The 19,891-nt window shown below is 42.8% G+C and overlaps 1 protein-coding gene across 4 annotated transcripts in view; it reads right to left on the bottom strand.

Annotated features, from left to right (window-relative positions):
- The window catches only part of CAMKK1 (calcium/calmodulin dependent protein kinase kinase 1), a 197,512-nt gene that overhangs the window by 101,548 nt on the left and 76,073 nt on the right, over positions 1 to 19,891 (bottom strand). The gene's annotated exons all lie outside the window — the stretch shown is intronic.

The raw sequence follows: 19,891 nt of genomic DNA, 5'->3' as shown, positions 1-19,891 counted from the left end.
TCTTTTAATGCTCCATTAAGGATAGGATGCAATTCACTGCAAACTTAAAACTGCTACTCTGAAAAGTAACTACGGTATATAACTATGGAACCTGCTTATCCATCAGATCTGCTCCTGGTTTGCATCACAGTCAGAGCTGTGATTTAAGTGACTACAATACGTTTGTGTCAGAGTGGTCTGAAAAATTAAAAATTAAATTTCACAAACAAAACAAATAAAAAATTCAAAGTGGTTTTCACTTTGCAGTTCAAATCAGACCCTATTTTTTGTTTTTTTTTAAACGTTTGTTTTCTCTTCTGTTTTCACAATATTTGTTTTCATTTTTGTGTTTTTCTTCTTTTTTATCTCTCCCTCCTCCCTCCCATGCCCCAACCCCAAAGTTTGGGGAAAACATGTGTTTGAAAAATTTCAGCCAGCTGTAATTTATTTTCCATGCCTATTAACCCTTACTAATAAGGCAAAGAGGCACTGAGCAGGATTCTATTCTATTTTGTACAGCAGCAGATTTGTTGATCACATTCCAATTATTTATAAAGGCACTTCATTATATAATAAGATAATATCAGAGCTCATAAAAGTAGCTAGCTCTGTTGCAAGAAGCACACTAGCTATCCGTCTTTCTTTTATTGATGAATGTTAACTATATTCTTTTGTCCTGAAACACTACAAAAAAGACATGGGGCTGGTATGATATCTGTTACATCGGTGTAAATCCGAAGTAACTCCTCAACGTGGAATCTGAGCACCATGCAAAACAGTACACTAGATGAGACATGCCTCGTAGTGGGTCTCTCTTGATCCCTCTGAAAGAGCAGGGTTATTTTTGTCTGTTGTGGTGTGGGAAAGCTAAGTGGATGAAGTGAGCTCTACATTTTGCCCTGAAGGTGGTATGGTTCGTGGCTGTTCTATCATCCTGTGGCAGTGAGTTCCACAGTCATGGATCAGCCTCTGTGAAAGCTGTATCACCTGCAAATGAGTTTTACTCTTGAAGTGGACTGTTCCATTGTTCCTGAAGAACAGAGCTTTTGTGGGAGGTTGTGGTCCTGAATTATGATGCAGTCCTTTAGGTATTCTGGACCCATCCCACCGAGGGCTTTGAATGTAAGTGAAATCAGAATCTGGCCCTTTGTTCCTAAATGACAATACTTTAATTGAGGCTCTTCTAGGAGTAGCTTGGTGTACCATATGGGCAACTAAGGAGGACGCAGTCAGGATCAGCTCAGTCATTTGGGGTAATGGCAGAGCCAAATAACTAGGTGAAGCAGCAAGATAAAACAAGGAGGGCATCCAATATACTGCCAACAATTGTAACTTTTACATATGGGATATAAATGTATACAAACCATTGAAATTAATAGAAAGACTCCATTTGGATCAGACTCTTTGAGAGTCAAGGGCCAATTTTTTCAAGGGTCTCTGGACTGTACTATCTTCAGGGCCCTAAGTACACACGGATCAGAGGCCTTTTGAAAACTCCAGCATCAAAGGTTCAGTTCTCTGGGGTGACATTTTACCTAGGTAATTCTGCAAGCTAAGAAAAGAGCCAGACATGCTTCTGGCTCTAAACAAAGATATCATCGCCAGACTATAAAGGCCCACATGAGCTATATGGGCCAGATTTTTAAAGGTATTTAGGCACCTAAAGATGAAAACAGTCACCACTGCTATTTTCAAATGCACCTAGATGCCTAACAGCCATTTACATCAAGTGCCTAAATACCTTTCAAAATTTGGCCCAATATCTCCATATTAGCAGGCCACTGACGAGTATTCAAGTTTTGGGCATTAGATACAATGCAATGAGTTAAAACCTTCCACAGAGTGCAGAAGACATGTAGCAGTATGTGCATGCATAGCATGAACTCTAGGAATATCTTCCACATTAAACACATACTGGATACATAGCAACCATGGGAGAATTTTCAATGTGTGCAGCACCACTAAATATTGACACAGATCCACCCCTGAGCATAGCACATCCCGTGGTGGACTTTCATTTCGGAACTATGCTAAACAAAGGAGGCTACATGTGTATGGGGCCAAGCCAACTCCTAGTGAAGTCAACAGCAAGATTTACATTGGGACAGATTTACAAAGGCACTTGGACACATAACGATGCAGATAGGTGTCTAGTGGGATTTACAAATGTGCCTAAATGAGGTAGGTGCCTAATTCCCATTGAAATTCAAAGTTAGACAATGTAAATAAAGAGACAATTTGTCCCAGAATGATTAGGTACTGAGGGCCTGATTTTCAGAGACCGTGAGCTTCTTCTGACTTCACTGGGAATTACAGTTTCTCAGCACTTCTGAAAATGAGATCCTGTATCATCAACAGCTTCTACCAAAAAGAAAATAAAAAGATGAGAGGAAGGATCAATTACCGAGTTCAAATATGTTCTTTTAGGTCTAAGAAGTCCTATTGAAATAAGAAAACAAACCTTGCAGTGTGTTTATTATCCTGACGGCATTCCACAAAAATGAAAGTGAAATTTATTCTGCTGGAGCCAAAATGTCTGTGTTTTAATGAAACCACATCATGTGACTTCCATTATGATCTACAGCAAGAAGAGTATACTGTCAGAGCATTCACTGATGAGCCTCCATTGGACTGCTGCTAAATGCACAATAGTCAGCCCATGGTATAACATCATAGAACACCAGCAGAGCACAGGCCATCTGAACAGACAGTTGTGGTTAATGGTACAGACAGTAGCTGTTGCAGAGTATTTGTGAGCATATAAGCAAAGCAACTCTGTATCCTGTGCACTTTACTGAAGGTACGTGAGGCTGAAGAAATGCAATGGAACTTTTTTCCTTCCTGTTACATTTTGCTAGGGTTTGGAGGATTCCTCTGGGGCACAAGTTTCAGAGTAACAGCCGTGTTAGTCTGTATCCGCAAAAAGAAGAACAGGAGTACTTGTGGCACCTTAGAGACTAACAAATTTATTAGAGCATAAGCTTTCGTGGACTACAGCCCACTTCTCCACGAAAGCTTATGCTCTAATAAATTTGTTAGTCTCTAAGGTGCCACAAGTACTCCTGTTCTTCTTTTTTCTGGGGCACAGGATTCAGATTTCAGGATATTGGTATAAGATCCAAAATGCTGCTTGTTGTGTAGCAGCACACGTGTCACTGAAAATAACTGCTACATAACATGAGACCCTTATGGGCATGACCACCAGGGATCCTAATTTTTCATGAAAAAAATCAAAATTCTCCAATAAAAAATATATAAAAATCCATGTTTCTCTGTGATTAAAATGTAACACTGCATTTTAATTTCCCTAGCCACCCTATATATAGGTATCAGTCTAACACAATATTTTATTGATATATTTACAATTTTTAAACAAATTGGAAGTCTACCAGTGACATCAATCATTATAATCAAATAAAATTAATAGAATTGCAATTTGTAGTTCTTACATGTACCAAATACTTCTATGTCTGTCAGCCCCAGGTGGTGGGACTTGGGCTGACAGTGGGAACCCCGCTGCTCGGCACTATCAGTGGGAGCCCGGGGCTGTCAGCCCGAGCCCCACCGGTCCAGTTTGGTTAATACAGAGAGACGGATAAGGAAGGCATGGATAAAGAGGGTTCTACTGTATATGTTTTTATTTTTTAACCAAATGCAAAAACTTAAGATTCTTTGTAAAAACACAAATTCTGCATTTTCCCATGGCAAATGGATTTCCAGGATCGCGGCTGATCACTAATGTGAATAGAGCAGACTGGCAGTGGATATAGGCCAGTGAGGAGGGGAAAGAAGGGAGGACAGGTTCCATAATTTACTTCCTCCTCCCCCAAATCCTGCAGAGGCCCCACAGCAAGTGGGAAAGGGGTCCATTGGAGCAGGGCTGTAAATGCCAATTTCTGGGGCACTGTCCCCTGTAAACATTCCTGGAGTCAGTTAACACTGACCCTATCAGAAATAACATACATCGCCATCCCACCTCACAACACAACCACAGCCAAGGTGGCTTTGTGGGGTGGTATTCAGCAAGGCGCCAATGGCAACAGCAGTACTGAGGCACAGGGGCTCCTCATGAATGGCTTTGGTGGATCCTAGGAGAGGCACGACGATGTTGAAAGCCAAATCCCTGGCATCGCTGTGGGAGGAAAGACTCAATGGCAGTACAAAGGCATAGGGAGCAGAGGTGCTATGCAGAAGGATAGCCCATCTGCAGGACTGGCATATTCCTGAACTCTGCAGGGTTGGGAGGCCACATGCCTGACTGTCTGTGCAGCTTGCCCAAGCATAGGGGAGAACTACAGCCAGATGTTAGGAGGTTGTAGGGCCTCTCCTGTGGGTATTTTCATAAGAAGGGTCAAAGAGATACACACAAGGGCAACTTATATCTCCTAAGCCCCCAGTCCTGGCTTCTACTCTGCAAATCCTTTCCAATCCCAGAGCCATGACAGGACTCCAGGCCCTATGTCTAACCAGGCTTAGTGCAGGGACAGGAAACGTAGGCACTCCTAGATGGAAGTCAGAAAATGCAGTCCAGGACCCCAGCTGGGACAGAACTGCCCACAAATCCTCTTCATGCTATTGTCTGCCTTAGTGAGACTTTCCCTGAGGAGTCAGCCTTGGGGGATGCAATGACTGCAGCTCCTCCACCACAGGACACTAAAGGGCTTGCACACCTTGTCACAACCCTTTACAATGCTTTACTCCCTTCTACAGCTGCTACTAGCCTGCTCTCTTCTTCCTTCCCTCTACATTTTATACCATGCCATGGATTAAATGAAAAGTAAATATACCAAGGATGAAACACTGAAGGCTTCAGATGGGCACTCACTTTGCACAGGCCCTCTGCACAAGGGTGAATTTCACCCGAACAGAAGAAGGCCCATCAGCATAGCAGCCTTTCACTAAGTGCCTTGCAGAATGAACACAACATCCACAAGAAATTTAGCTACTAAAGTTGATTCTTTAGTGGTTAGAACAGCAGCAGCTTTCTTTAATGAGAATGGTCTCGGGGGACAGGCAAGCAGGAAAGAACAGATTGCTAGCTTCTAAGGTAGAAATTCTTCCACAGCAGTAGTTTTTTGTGCTTAATTAGTTCAAGGGCTTCCCTTATCCCTCTTCAGTGAGTTTTTGGGTGTGCAGGAATCGTCTAAGAGAGATTCTGCAAGAAGGGTGATATTCACTCCATGCAGGGGGCCAGCACAAAACATAGGCATCACTGAAGTTCCATGTAAACTGTTGGAGAATAGATTGTGGTTTAGGCCTTAAGTAGAGCCTAAGGCTTTGTGCTGGCTCTCTGGACATGGATGCATTTCACTCTTAATGTACTCAAGACTCCATTTAACCTAGATATTTCCAGCTTTTGCTTGTTAATTTCAACACGGCAGTTGCATATACAGAGGCAACCTAGATTTCATCTCCCAAAGATGTCTTGTTTTTCTCCTCAGACAATGCATATCTTATCTGGGTCCCCCTCTGTGACCCAAGGATCGTGTGATGCCAGCTGGCAAAGGCCATAAGGGTTACAGGGATCCCCTAAGTGTGGCATTTACATTCTAGTTCAATACAGAGTGTCATGTAAGGTCTCTAATGAAATCCTGTGTCATACTGATTCTCTTAATCATTGTGAGTTGTATGTATGGGTGATATTTAAGGAGTTATGTATCTGTATAAAAATTTATGTTTTTAAAGCATGTTAAAGCTTAAAGCTGCAGTATTCCATAGTAGTCACCAATATGCAAAATACAGCAATACTTTTTATGTGAGAGGTAGTGGTGAAATATAACTAAAAGAATGGGGGAAATTATTACTTAAATTATACCACTGTAATCAACACTGCTGACATTTGCAGGTAACAGTACATCAGCAATAAGAAATTACACCTCTACCCCAATATAACAAGACCCGATATAACACGAATTCGGATATAACGCGGTAAAGCAGTGCTCCGGGGGGGCGGGGCTGCGCGCTCTGGCAGATCAAAGCAAGTTCGATATAATGCGGTTTCACCTATAACGCGGTAAGATTTTTTGGCTCCCGAGGACAGCGTTATATTGGGGTAGAGGTGTACCTGGGGCCTGATCTTGTTCCCAGTGAAGTCGATAGGAGTTTTTTATTCACCTCACTGGGAGCAGAATCCAACCCTAGGTACTGCAGTAACAGGACTACATTAGCTCTCTCTCTCCCCAAAGCAGCAAGTCCGAGGCAGGTCTGTGCTGTGGCCGGCGGGAAGAAGCGTCTCTCCCCGCCACGGCAGGTCTGTGCTGGGTTTGGTGGGGAGAAGAGCCTTTCCTCGCTACGGCAGGTCTGTGCTGGGGGAGAGGCATCTCTCCCCACTGCAGCCCTGAGCCCCTGCAGGGCCGGTGCAAGGAAGTTTCGCGCCCTAGGCGAAACTTCCACCTTGCACCCCCCCCCCAGCCCTATGGCAGCTCCCCGCTCCCCCCTCCGCCCTGAGGCGCCCCCCCCCATGGCAGCGCCCTGCCCTGAGATGCCCCCCCCCACAGCAACTCATCCCCCACGGGGAGCCGTGCGGCAGCTCCCCACCCCAGCTCACCTCTGCTCCGCCTCCTCCTCTGATTGGCGCTGCAAGCCTGGGAGGTGGGAGAAGTGGAGCGGCGACCACACGCTCGGGGAGGAACCTGGAAACAAAAATTGGGGGCACCACTTTTTGGCACCCCTAAACTTGACACCGTAGGCACCCGCCTAGTTCGCCTTAATGGTAGCACCGGCCCTGCTTAATAGGCGTCTGCATGGCCGCGCAGTTTAGAGGGAACTTAGGTTCCAAACCCGTAAGCCTTTTTCTTGACCTTCTCCAATTCCAATATATCTTTTTTTAATATGGAGTGACCGAAACTGCATGCAGTATTTGAGTTATATATATATAGTGGCATTATGATATTTTCTGTCTTATTATCGATCCTTTCCTAATGGTTCCTATCATTCTGTGCTTTTTTGACTGCTTGCTGCACGTTGAGTAGATGTTTTCAGAGAACTATCCACAACGACTCCAAGATTTCTTTCTTGAGTGGTAACAGCTAATTTAGACCCCATCATTTTGTATGGCTAGTTTGGATTATGTTTTCCAACGTGCATAACTTTGCACTTATCAATACTGAATTTCATCTTCCATTTTGTTGCCCAGTCACCCAGTTTAGTGAAATCCCTTTGTAACTCTTCACAGTCAGCTTAACTATCTTGAGTAATTTTATCTCATCTGCAAATTTTGCCACCGCACTGTTCCTCCCCTTTTCCAGATAATTTCTGAACATGTTGAACAGCATACATCCCAGTACAGATTCCTTGGAGGACCCTGCTATTTACCTCTCTTCATTGTGAAAACCTACCCTTTGTTTCCTATCATTTAACCAGATACTGATCCATGAGAGTACCTCCCTCTCTTATCTCATGACAACTTACTTTGCTTAACAACCTTTGGCATGGGACATGTTGAAGGCTTTCTGAAAGTCCAAGTACACTACAGCAACTAGATCACCCTTGTCCACATGCTTGTTGACTCCTTCAAAGAATCCTAATAGATTGGAGGGGCATGATTTCCCTTTACAAAAGCAGTGTTGACTCTTTCAACATACTGTGTCATGTTCATCTATGTGTCTGATAATTCTGTTCTTTACTATAGTTTCAGTAAACTGATGTTTGGCTTACTGGCCTGCCAGGATTAGGGTTACCATACGTCCGGATTTTCCCGAACATGTCCGGCTTTTTGGGCCTCAAATCCCCGTCCGGGGGAAATCCCAAAAAGCCGGACATGTCCGGGAAAATAGGAAGGGAGGGACCGGCGGTGCTCGGCCAGGGGTGCGGAGCCGGGGGCCGGCAGTGCGGAGCCGGGGCCGGGCCTGGCAGTGTGGAGCCGGGGGCCAGGCGGTGTGGGGCCGGGCGGTGCTTGGCCGGGGGCCAGGCGGTGCTTGGCCGGGGGTCGGGGCCGGGCAGTGCTCAGCCGGGGGTCGGTGGTGCCGGGCCGGGCAGTGCTCGGCCCGGGGCCCGGGGTTGGGGCCGGAGTCCGGCGCCCCAGGGCCCGAGCCAAGCCGGGCAGGAGACGCCGAGGCCAAAGCCTCTTGGCCTGGGCCGTCCGGCCACCAGAGGGAGCCACTCGGCCGGAGGGGCCGGACTGGGCCGCGCCCCCCGCCCCAGCTTGCCTGTTGCTTCAGGCTTCCCGCGAATCAAATGTTCGTGGGAAGCAGGGGAGGGGCGGGTGGGGCGAAGCGTCCAGGGGAGGGGGCGGAGTTGGGGCGGGGCCGGGGCCCGTAGAGTGTCCTCTTTTTGGACCCTTAAAATATGGTAACCCTAGCCAGGATTGCCTCAAGCCTTTTTTTAAAAATCGGCATTACATTTACTATTCTCCAGTTATATGGCACAGAGGCTGATTTAAGCAATAAGTTACATACCACAGTTAGTAGTTTTCCAATTTTGTATTAGAGTTCCTTCAAAACTCTTGGGTGCATACCATCTGGTCATGATGACTTATTACTATTTAATTTATCAATTTGATTGAAAACTTCCTTTACTGACACCTTGATCTGGGACAGCTCTTCAGATTTGTCACCTAAAAAGAATGGCTAAGCTGTGGGAATTTCCCTCACATCCCCTGCAGTGAAGTCTAATGCAAAGAATTCATTTAGCTTCTCTGCAACAACAGCCTTGTCCTCCTTGAGTGCTCCTTTAGCACCTTAGATCATGCAGGTTTCAGAGTGGTAGCCATGTTAGTCTGTATCATACAGACTTCCTGCTTCTGATGTGCTTAAAAATTTTTTGCTGTTAGTTTTTCATCTTTTGCTAGTTGCACTTCAAATTCTCTTTTGGCCTGCCTAATTATATTTTTACACTTGACTTGCCAGAGTTTATGCTCCTTTCCATTTTCCTCAGTAGGATTTAACCTCCAATATTTAAAGGATGTCTTTTTTGCTTCTAACAGCTTCCTTTACTCTGCTGTTTAGCTATGGTGGCAGTTTTTTGGTCCTCTTACTGTTTTTTTTATTTAGGGTATACATTTAGTTTGATCCTCTATTGTGGTGTTTTTAAATAGTTTCCATGCAAACTGCAGGAATTTCATTATAGTGACTGTTCCTTTTAATTTCCATTTAACTAGTTTCCTCATTTTTGTGTAGTTTCCCTTTTTGAAGTTAAATGCTTTCATAGTAAGTTTCTTTGCTATTTCTCCCCCCTACAAGCATGTTAAATTTAGTTACATTATAGTCCCTATTACTGAGTGGTCTGGCTATATTCACCTCTTGGAGCAGATCCTGTGCTCCACTTAGGACCAAATCAAGAATTGCCTCTCCCTTGTAGGTTCCAAGACTAGAGGCTCCAAGAAGCAGTCATTAATGAGGTCTAGAAATTTTATCTCTACATCCATCCTGAGGTGGTATGTACCATAAAATATGGGGATAGTTGAAATCCCCCATTATTGTTAGGTATTCTGTTTTTGTAGCCTCTCTAATATCCCAGCACATTTTACGATCACTGACACCATCCTGGTAAAGTGGTCAGTAATATATTCCTACTGCTGTACTCTTATTATTCAAGCATGGAATTTCAATCTATAGAGATAATATTTACTAAAAAAAAAAAAACAAGGAGTCTTTGTGGCAGTCCTCGTGGCACCTTAGAGTAATAAATTTATTTGGGCATAAGCTTTCGTGGGCTAGAACCCACTTCATCAGATGCATGGAGTGGAAAATACAGGAGCAGGTATAAATACATGAAAAGATGGGAGTTGCCTTACCAAGTGTGAGGTCAGTCAAAAACCAGTAGGAGAACACTTCAATCTCCCTGGTCACTCAATAAAAGACATAAAAGTTCCAATTCTCCAACAAAAAAACTTCAAAAACAGACTCCAACATGAAACTGCAGAACTGGAATTAATTTGCAAACTGGACACCATCAGATTAGGCCTGAATAAAAACTGGGAGTGGTTGAGTCATTACAAAACCTAAACCTAATTTCCCCAATACTAATTTCCCCCTACTGTTATTCACACCTTCTTGTCAACTGTCTGAAATGGGCCACTCTCATTATCACTTCAAAAGTGATTTTTCCTCCCTTGGTATCCTGCTGTCAATTGAATTGTCTCGTTAGACTGACCTCACACTTAGTAAGGCAACTCACATCTTTTCATGTATTTATACCTGCTCCTGTATTTTCCACCCCAGGCATCTACTGAAGTGGGTTCTAGCCTACGAAAGCTTATGCCCAAATAAATTTATTAGTCTCTAAGGTGCCACGAGGACTCCTCGTTGATTTTGCTGATACAGACTAACACGGCTACCACTCTGAAACCTGTCATTATATTTACTGTTTCATTCATTTAAGATTTTTACTAAATGTGATTCTATACTTTCTTTTACATATAGTGACACTCCCCTACCAACATGACCTACTCTGTCATTCCTATATATTTTGTACCCTAGTATTATTGTGTCCCTTTGATTAATAGCATTCCACTAGGCTTCTGTGATGCCTATTATATCAATATCTTAATTTAATACCAGGCACTCAAGTTCACAAATCTTAGTTTTTAGACTTTTAGCATTTGTATACAGGAACTTATAAAATGTGTCTATATTTAGTTGTCTGCCTTCATTGATGTAACTGAACAGGACTCTTTTTTGTTTGACTGTTTCTCGTCACATCCCACCTGTACTTTATCCACTTATATCCTTTCCTTTTTACTAGGATATACAGTATCTCCCTTAATATTCCCCTAAGGGATGTCTCTGTCTGGACTGTGTGCTTCTCTGCACCTGTTGGCTTTCCCTTGCCCTTAGTTTAAAAACTCCTCTACAATCTTTTTAATTTTACATGCCAGCAATCTGGTTCTGTTTTGATTTAGGCGGAGCCCATCCTTCCTGTATAGGCTCTTCCTTTCCCCAAAGGGGAATAAACCTAATAAATCTAAATCCTTCCTCCTAACACCATTGTCTCATCCATGCATTAAGACTCTTCAGTTCCATCTGTCTAACTGGCCCTGCAAGTGGAACTGTAAGCATTTCAGAGAAATACTTCACCTGCAGATTCATTTCATTTACTGTAGTGCTCTTCACCATAAGAAATTTCATAACACCGCTGGAACAAAACAGGTGCAGTTTAATTGTAATTGCCTCCTCTCCTATTTTTCTGCACCCCCTGCTTCATTCCCGCTCTCTTGCCTAGCTGCATTCATTTTATAAATGCTCCAATTGTCCTTGGTCTCTCCTGGCTTTCCAGGGGAGCAAGCCAACCAATGTGTTTTTGTTTCCAGCTTCCTATTCTATTCCCCCTCATCTAACCCCTGCTGCCCTACACACATCGATTCTCAAGGTCACAGACGTAACGATGCCCTTGTACACTGTGTATCCTCTCAAACACAGCACAAGTGCAGTTCATGCAGGCTTCCCTTGATGACTTGTTATGCTCCAGGACTGTGCGCCATACAGCAGGTCTGATTCCCCAGTCAACAGTTAATCTGCAGTCCTAATTACTGTATCATAATTTAGTTTCACAGTGTAATCACTGCCAGAGATCTTAGTGTTACCTAAATTCTATAACCAGTACACAGAAGGAACTGCCAAACTGGATCACACCTGTGGTCCATCTAGTCTAATATCCTGTCTACAATGATAGCCAGCACCAGATGCTTCAGAATAACCTGTGCATACTGAATGTTTTTCCCCTTCCTCTGGCAGCTAGCAGGAATATCCCTTATTACTATGGACCAGTCTATAAGACTTTTGCCTGATTAAGGACTGATGACTACAACCCAGAGTCCCTTTTCTTTACATACAGAATTAGTGGGGCTTTTCTTCTAGCTCAGAGCGGGCTGAGAAAGAAATTACACTCACTGAGCCTAAGTGATTTAGGAGTACAAGGTCCATTGACTTTCAGTGTGGTTTGTGTTCCTAAATCACATAGGGGTAATTTTTCAAAGGGGCACTTAGGTGCCTAGTTCCATTAGAAATCAATGAGAGTTAGGTGCTATGAAAATCAGTGAGTTAGGTGCCTGAATGCCCTTTGTCCTTTTGAAAAAAAAAATCTATCCCATAGGCACTTTTGAAAACTGCGTCCATTCTAAATATTTTATGCGTAACATCTAATTAAAGTATGTACTCCTGTCCAAGCAAGGCTGGAGGGGTGGGGAAACAGCCTCAGTATTCACAGATGCAAATCAAGAAGTCCTTCCAGACTTTAAGACATATTTTTTAGGGCTGTCAAGCAATTAATTTTTTTTATCACAATTAATCACACGATTAAAAAAATTGATTACGACTAATCCCACTGTTAAAACAATAACAGAATACCATTTAGATAAATATTTTTGGATGTTTTCCACATTTTCAAATATATTGATGTCAATTACAACACAGAATACAAAGTGTACACTGCTCGCTTTATATTTATTTATTAATAATATTTGCATTGTAAAAATAAAATAGTATTTTTCAATTCACTTAATACAAGTACTGTAGTGCAATCTCTTTATCATGAAAGTTGAACTTACAAATGTAGAGATGTGTCAAAAAAAAATAAAAAATAAACCTGCTTTCAAAAATAAAACAAAGTCCACTCAGTCCTATTTCTTGTTCAGCCAATCACTCAGACAAACAAGTTTGTTTACATTTGCAGGAGATAATGCTGCCTGCTTCTTGTTCACAATGTCACCTGAAAGCGAGAAAAGGTGTTCTCATGGTACTATTGTAGCCAGCGTCGCAAGATATTTACATCCCAGATGTCCTAAAGGTTCATATGTCCCTTGATGCTTCAACCACCATTCCAGAGGACATGCGTCCATGCTAATGATGGGTGCTGCTTGATAACGATCCAAAGTACACATCTACCTGGATATAATGCGGCCCGATATAATGCAAATTCGAATATAACGCAGTAAAGCAGCGCTCCAGGGGATGGAGCTGCTTTACCTCGTTATAGCCAAATTCGTGTTACCGCAAGCGGTTCCTCTGTGCCCGCCCGTTACTTGCTGCAGCCCTCCCCGGGGCCCCCCCGCCGCAGCTCACCTCCACTCCACTTCCTCCCATGAGTGCACCGCAGCTCCTCTTCTCCCTCCTCCCAGGCTTGCTGTGCCAATCAGCAAGCCTGGGAGGGAGGAGGTGGAGCAGAGGTGTGGTGGGGCAGGGGGGCCGCAGCAAGTAAGGGGGGGGAGGCGCAGAGGAACTGCTCCCTGCCGCAGCTCACCTCCGCTTCGCCTCCTCCTCCTACGAACACGTCGCTCAGCTCCGCTTCTCCTCCCTCCCAGGCTTGCCGCGCCAATCAGCTGATTGGTGCGGCAAGCCTGGAAGGGAGGGAGAAGCGGAGTGGTGGCGGCGCACTCAGGGAGGAGGCGGAGGCAGAGCGCAGGTGAGCTGGGGCGGGGAGCGGTTCCTCTCCCTAACCTGATATAACGCGGTCTCACCTGTAACACGGTGAGATTTTTGGCTCCTGAGGACCGCGTTATATTGGGGTAGAGGTGTAGTGCAGACCAACACATGCTCATTTTCATCATCTGAGTCAGATGTTACCAGCAGAAGGTTGATTTTCTTTTTTGGTGGTTCGGGTTCTGTAGTTTTCACACCAGAGTGTTGCTCTTTTAAGTCTTCTGAAAGCATGCTCCACACCTCATCCCTCTCAGATTTTGGAAGGCACTTCAGATTCTTAATCCTTGGGTTGAGTGCTTTAGCTATCTTTAGAAATCTCACATTGGTATCTTCTTTGCGTTTTGTCAAATCTGTAGAGAAAGTGTTCTTAAAACGAACAACATGCTGGATCATCATCCCAGACTGCTATAACATATGGCAGAATGCGGGTAAAACACAGAGCAGGAGACATACAATTCTCCCCCAAGGAGTTCCATTACAAATTTAATTACATTATTTTTTTTAATGAATGTCATCAGCATGGAAGCATGTCCTCTGGAATGGTGACCAAAGCATGAAGAGGCATATGAATACTTAGCATTCGGGCATATAAATACCTTGCAATGCCGGCTACAAAAGTGCCATGCACATATCTGTGCTTACTTTCAGGTGACATTGTAAATAAGAAGCGGGCAGCATTATCTCCCGTAAATGTAATCAAACTTATTTCTCTTAGCGATTGGCTGCACAAGTAGGACTGAGTGGACTTGTAGGCTCTAAAGTTTTACATTGTTTTGCTTTTGAGTGCAGTTATGTAACAAAAAAATTTGTACATTTGTAAGCTGCGCTTTCACAATAAAGAGATTGCACTACAGTACTTGTATGAAAATACTGAAAAATACTATTTCTTTTGTTTATCATTTTTACGGAGCAAATATTTATAATAAAAAATAATATCTACTTTGATTTCAATTACAACACAGAACATATATCTGAAAATATAGAAAAACATCCAAAATATTTAATAAATTTCAATTGGTATTCTATTGTTTAACAGTGCGATTAAAACTGCAATTAATCACGATTACTTTTTTGAGTTCATCGCACGAGTTAACTGCGATTAATCGACAGCCCTAATATTCTTCCATTTGCCATGTTGCTTCAGCTCTGGGGTATATGAACAAACAAGAACATCCAACCGTAATTTCATTTTACTGGTTTCCAGGACAGCACTTGAAGGGGAGGGAATATGGGCTGTCAATGAAACAAGCTGGATAAAATAAAAAGTAAAACTCTGTAATAAACTAGTTTATTATTAACTGAATGGCTTTTGTCACTAAGCAGGCTAAGTGTAATTGCAGCCCTTAGCTTGCATGCAGCAACCAGATACTTCTCGATACTGACTTGTGAGCCACATACACCTCTACCTCGATATAACGCTGTCCTCGGGAGCAAAAAAATCTTACCGCGTTATAGGTGAACCGCGTTATATCGAACTTGCTTTGATCCACCGGAGTGCGCAGCCCTGCCCCCCTCGGAGCACTGCTTTACCGCGTTATATCGAGTTGCGTTGTATCGGGGTAGAGGTGTACATTATACCTCTCTAGCTTCTAACAGAATTTAATACACAGCACTTTAGCTGACTAAACTTTAATAGAGCCAATAATTTATTGCTGTTGCACTGCATCCTAGCACTGGATACTGCCTGCCACCTCTTTATTGCTCTCTGCTCTCACTAAGAGCTGGCCTTCATGGTAGTCTGCCTCCTTTTTCCTTTCCTTTAAATCTTAACAGGAGGTGGAGCTTCTTTCATGAAACTGAAGTAAAAGCCTGAAATTTCACCCCTAGAGACAGAGTCAGTTCAACAAATGGGGCAGATACAGGGACAAGGCTTGCATCTTGATTTAAAAAAAAGAATGGAGTGGAAATAGGGTTGCCAATTTTGATTGGACATATTCCTGGAGGCTTCATCACATGACGTGATCTTTAATTAAAGATTAATCTTTAACTCCTGGAGACTCCAGGACAATCCTGGAGGGTTGAAAACCCTAAGTGGAGACTCAAGATGATTTATTGAGCTGCAGTATTTTGGCAGGAATCCTCCTACTGAGGTAGATTAAATGTGGTGGAGGGGAAATGTTTTTCTGCACGGAATGGACATATTTGGGGGCATTACTGCTACTGACAGCTTCATATTTCAGGCACCCCTTCTGTGAAATATTATAAGCTCTGACATATCATTTGGCTTGCTCTTCTGTTTTGGCACAGAGTTATCTCCCCTGTATAAAAATATTACAGTCTTCTTCAGCAGTGGGCCACAGCAGCCTCTAATAACAACACTGTAGTAATAATAATTGCATTAATATAGCATTTTTCAAGAGAGGAGCTGAAATTGCTTTCCAAAATGTGGATAAATATTATGATCCCCATTTTAGAGATTGGGTAACTATGGAAACAAGAGAAATAAAGTGACTTGTCCAAGGACACATAAGTCAATGGCAGAGGCAGGAATTTAACTCTGGTCTCCTGCCGCCTAGTTCCCTGTTCTATTAAACCACGCTGCCTCCCACATGGTAAAATGGAGAGAAAATAAAAAGGTTTGCTTGAACCAGGTCTGCTAATAGCCCAAATGAGGCAGTGGCATGGATGGGAGAATGGGCACTCCAGTACCTACCAGTATGGCACTAATGTTGCTGAAAGTCATATGTCTATACTGAAATGAGTATCTCATGTGTTAGAAGTGTTTGAGGCAGATTTAGTGGTTTGACATGAGGGAAAGGTGGATAAGAACTAACATCTCTGCAGCTCAGGGGGCCTGGGAGGGGCCATCTGACAGCAGAAGGGAAGACAAAAGGAGATGTGTGTTAGTCCATGCAAGGATAATATTGGATTTCTGGTACAACTTCTAGCTGCTATAATTATAGTTATCACATTCTGCTTACATTAATAAAGTTAATGCTTGTCTAAATAGACATCATTAGTTCTGCTCAACAGCAGCCAAAGTACAGCTAATGTAGTGGGTGCTCACAGATGTCATGTGCAGCACAGCACCAGGAGTGCAGGTGGCCAGAAGACAAACATGTTTTCTCCAAACTCAATGGAAGTTTCCACTCCATATGTAACACTTTCCTTTAGCTGAGCAGAGCCTCACAAATACTTTTGGATCAAGATTTAGGCCAGCAAGTGGTCCGCTGCAAAAAAGGACAAGCACATGGAAGAAATGCTGATGAGGCCTTACATTTTCAAAAGTGACTAGTGATTTTGGACGGCACAATTTTTAAGCACCCAGCTTGCAACTCCTTAAAGGAGCCTGATTTTCAGAAGACCTGGGTGCTCAGAACTTTGGAAAAAACTCAGGCCCTTCAAAGGTGCCTCAAGAAAGGCCTAGACACTACTGAAAACTTAAGCCTGGTGTCCTCACAAAATGCCATCTAAAAGCTACAGCTTTGCAGAGGGCCACTATAAGATATTCAAAGTAAGGCTTAAGACTTGCATAGGACTCATGCTGACCCTCTGCACAGGGATGGATTCAGCCTCTCTGGTGGCTATGGAGCATCTGAAATGAAGACCAGGAAAACTTCAGTAATTCACGTCCACTTATATTATTCAGTACTTATAACTTGGTGAGAGGAAGAGGGTTTAAGATAAAGGGTCAGCTCTGAGGACCTGTTTCTGATCTCATTTATAGACTTCAGTAGGGCTACTTCTAGTTTACACCCATGTAAGTGAGAACAGAATCAGACCTAAACATGCAAATCATGCTTGAAAATGTTTTGGACAAATGTACAATGGTCACTAATAAAAAGCCATAGTATAGCAGCAGTTACACACACTAGGATCTGAGATATTGCTGATTTTCCCAGCATTCAGTATGTCTAAAGAAAACTGATCATCAATCACTGCAGCATCTTTCAATTTCAAATGGCCCCAGCATGCTGCTCATATTAAGATTATAGGACAAGATACCCATTCTGTGTGTAAAAGGGAAATGTTTCTAAATCTCTAGCATTTACAAAATATTTTTAACCTTCTCTGATTCAAGCTATGAATGCTGAATCAACCATGGCCGACGCAGGTAAAGAGAAAACACTCTGGATCTTATTCTGATTTCAGAGGGATTCGAGAAAGAGAGTGCACACAAAGGAAAGAAAATTGTACTTCAAGGGAGGGTTTAAGGTGGCTGGTCTGGCAAATAACACAATGGGCCAGATCCTCAGCTAGTGCAAATCAGAGTAGCTCCATTCATGTCAAAGAACCTGAAGTCAAATCAACAGGGACCTAAATTTTCAGAAGTGCCCTAATAGTTTTGGGTATCTCAACTTGTGGATGCCTTGGTCAATAGAGCTATCTGTGAATTAACACCAGCTGAGGCCATGTCAGGGTTACAAGTCCTTTATGATCTGTAGTTTAGTAACAAATAGCCTTGCCCTCTAAAAATCAGGGCCCTTTAATGTGTCTAAAGTAGGGCACACACACAAAAAAGGAGACACCCAATCACTGGTCACTTTAGAAAGTCCAGATACTTTGGCTCCAGAGGTCACAAAGCCTTTGTGATCGAAGGGTGTTAGATGCCTACACACTTGTGTGCATCTTCAAGTGCCTTAATACCTTTATAAATCTGGCCATATGCCCTGAAAACAAATGCCTTTTTAAAAACACTTTTGTGGTATCCACTGATTGAGATAGATTTCACTACTGCCTGGGATTCCAAGTTAATTGCAAAATGAATGTAAAAATAAAGAATTTTTCTTAGACAAAGCTGACGAAGTTTTACATATGCAGAATGTTCAGCGAGCCTCATGAAAGGTCCTTCTATGATCAGAGCCTACACATTCCCCTCCTTTCCCCCAACATACACACATTTTGCTGGCTGTGGTTATTTATAAAGAGAAAGACTTTCTTCCAAGATAAATATTTTAAGCCTACAGTAGGGTGAGCTACTGTCAGAAGCATCATCAATCTAAATGGCTATGCACTGTGTACTCTCAGACTCGATACTGAAGGAGATGCTTAATTTACTAGGCATGCTGGGGAAGTGAATACCACAGAGAGAGAAATTGCAGGGGGCAGTGATAGGGCATAGAAACAGAACTTGCTTGGCTCCTCTAGACAAACTCTCTTACCACTCCATGTAATAAGGCAGGGTAGCTTTCATCTAAATTCTAATGATGGATGTGGGCGGGACTTCTGCTAATCCTGACCCTGAAGATTTCATTTTTGTGGAAGATCATTTCTCCAGCTGGATTAGATCCTTAAAGTAGCCTGGACTCAAGGGACTACGCCTATTCTGAGTGTTTGGGGCACCGAGAGCTTCGATTCTTTAACAGAACCACTGTCTGCCCATAATGCCTTGCATCTGACTCAACCATTTTTCAAAAACCTCTTTCTATCCTTTATTCAACTTCACCACTTAGGAAGACTCTTGAGGGCTTTCTACCACTTCTGGGTCAGACTTTAACCTGCCCACTCACCCATGAGTGGACTGTGTGTGGAGAAGCGAAATTAGTTTGAAAGGCTGTATGACCCTTTGAAGGAATCTTCACACCTGTGGGAAATTTTAGACTGACTTTTCTTTTTGAAAGTTTCCAGCAAATGCCCCACTAACAATGAAGCTTAACATTTATGACAGGATATTGCCAACAGCCTTCACCACTGAGAAAGTTAAAGATGACTTGGATTCAGGAATGCCAACTCTGGTCTTCTTGGCTTTTGCGGGAGAGCCTACTGGGTTTCACACTGGTATATTGTTAGCTCTCACTCCTTAACCATGTGAGTGGGTTTAACTTCCTTTCTTCTAAAATATTAGTCACTGAAGCTAAATAGGCGTGAAGAAAATCAAAGAGATCTTTAATAGTCTGATTAAAAATCCTTTCCTCCTCTCACTAGCTCAACTTTCCTGACTGGTACGATGTCATTATTTCATTAGACACCATAAAGACCTCTAGGCTTGTTAGGGCCTGAATTTAGAATTTACAATGTAAAAAGAACAAGCAGAAAAAAACCTTCCAATAACTGTTAAATAACAAAAACCAAAAACCAACCTTACAGGCTCTCTTTATCAGTCATGAAGAAACAAAAAAAGGGCACAAGGGCAATTCCTTCCCCCTCCCTTTTGCAGGTCACCTTAACATTTGCTGGCTGGCAATTATTTAAACAAGGCCATTTCCAGTTGTATTATAATATGAGGAATGCTTAACCTCAACCGTTTCAGCAGTGATGTGAGTAAGACAGAGGTAGTATGTAAGGCCTTTACCATCACCACAGTACACTCTTTATAGAGTGGGTAATGTGTACTGTAGTTGTTGCTGTATGCTTCTTGTTACACATTCAAGTTACACAACTGTCCTGTACGTTCCATAAATATTTTCAGATACAGATTCCCACTATTTGAATTCAGGTGGCCCAATTCTGTTCAGATTTTGAGGCTTGGGGTTTATTATTTTCCTTCTCTTTTAGATATAGCTACCATTTAAAGGGGATGAATCAAGTCTGTTTCAAACAAAGAAGCAAATAGTTCAGGGTCTCCCCACACAGTGAAAGAAGATGAAATCCATTGTTTTGTTTTAATGCAATGTCTT

The sequence above is a fragment of the Malaclemys terrapin genome, chromosome 18, assembly GCF_027887155.1.
Source record: "Malaclemys terrapin pileata isolate rMalTer1 chromosome 18, rMalTer1.hap1, whole genome shotgun sequence".
NCBI classification, from domain to species: domain Eukaryota; kingdom Metazoa; phylum Chordata; order Testudines; family Emydidae; genus Malaclemys; species Malaclemys terrapin.
Note: the sequence above shows the minus strand (reverse complement) of the source record. Positions and strands in the feature narration are given on the sequence as shown.